Below are 1,560 nucleotides of genomic sequence, written 5' to 3'. Positions count from 1 at the left end.
ATTTTCTTTTCCCTTGCAGTCTTCAGTTCCTTCCTAAATAAATAGAAATGGGAGAAAAATATCTGCAGCAGCGCAATGTCCTGAAAGAAACAATTGCCTAAATTCAACTAAAACCATACTTACTCATTCAATGCACAGTTACAAAGTACCTATACTATGTGCCAGGTACTGAGCTAGGTGTGGAGTTACAGAGCCACCTAAGACATAATCCCTGTCGTCAAGGAGCTCCCGGTCTGGTGTGGAGACAGACATGTAAGTGAATAACTCAAAATCAGAGCCAATTCCAAGGATTTGCTTTTATGTTAGAGAATTTATGGGAATGTAAAAGAAGGGCTATCTTGAAGGAAAGCTTTGTGTGGGAAATTGAGGTTTAAGTTGGGCCTTAAGGGGAGTATGTCAGTCAGAGTTGTTGGTTGCAAGCAACAGAAAGCTTCTCTAGCTAGCTCAAACAAAAAAGAGGAAAGTGTGGGAAGGAGACCGGGGACTCATAGAATTGTCAGCAGGCTGAGATGACCAGATTTGGAAAACAAGCAGAATCAAGGGAGCTGTGGAAGATGAAGACTATGACCCCCAGCAGAGATCACACAGAAGGAATGGGCTAATTTGGCTTTGATGGTGCTGAGAAGATCCTTTATCACTCTCTCAAGGTCAGAGTCCCAGGACAGCGTGTATGACAGGCTGAGCAAAGTCACATGATCAGCCACTGGCCAAGCCAGGGTAGGGGTAGAGAAGGCTCTTTAGTGGGAGTTGCCCGTTCTTTTCCATCAAGACCATCCACGTGGAGAATTCCCCTGGGGCGATCAGTACTCTAATAGTAAGTGATGCTGGGAACCAGACAGCAAAAAAAGACAACCGTCCTTTATGGGAGGTAGGATTCCAACAGTAGTAAGTGGCCGGGCAGCAGAGGCAGGCCCGGAACAGAACTGAATCTGCAAAGGTAAGGGAGGAATAAAGTTCATGGGAGGCACTTCAGGGCTGTCAGGCTGTGGTGCAATGCGGTAAGAGTTACATTGAAAGACAAGGGCGGATAGGTTGCACCCAGATCACAGAAGGTCTTATAAATGCCACGAGTAAAAGTCGAGACCTTATGCTGTAGCCAAGCGCAGGGGCAGAAGTCTTTTGAGAAAATAAGCAGACATGCCTGGGAGAGAAGATTAGATCGAGGCTGTGTTTCTCATCTGTTTTCTCTGCGCGCTTGCACGGTGCTGAGTGCACTGTAACAACAGCAGCGAAAACTACAGGAGAACTTTGAGGGAAGAAAACGAAGCAGCGCAGCCTGTGGAAGCCCCCATCCATCAGACTCTAAGTGCGTGAATTTTTAGGAGTTGGCCCTATATTCTGGCTTGGGGGGGGGCGGGGGAGGGGCATGTAACCCAGGTTTAGCCAATCAGAGTATCTCCCCCACCCCCCGCCATTCTAATAGTAAGAATGGCTTAGGCCTAGACACATGACCCAAGGCCACAATGTCAGCGGCAGTAATTCGGGGCGCATTGGGAAAGAGGGCACCTCTTTCTGCAGAGTTGCTAAGTGGGTATAAGTTACAGTGGAGCTGCTGCTGGC

This window comes from Stenella coeruleoalba (assembly GCF_951394435.1).
Source record: "Stenella coeruleoalba genome assembly, chromosome: 17".
NCBI lineage: Eukaryota > Metazoa > Chordata > Mammalia > Artiodactyla > Delphinidae > Stenella > Stenella coeruleoalba.
The sequence above is the reverse complement of the archived record's forward strand: the minus strand, read 5'-3'. Positions refer to the sequence as shown.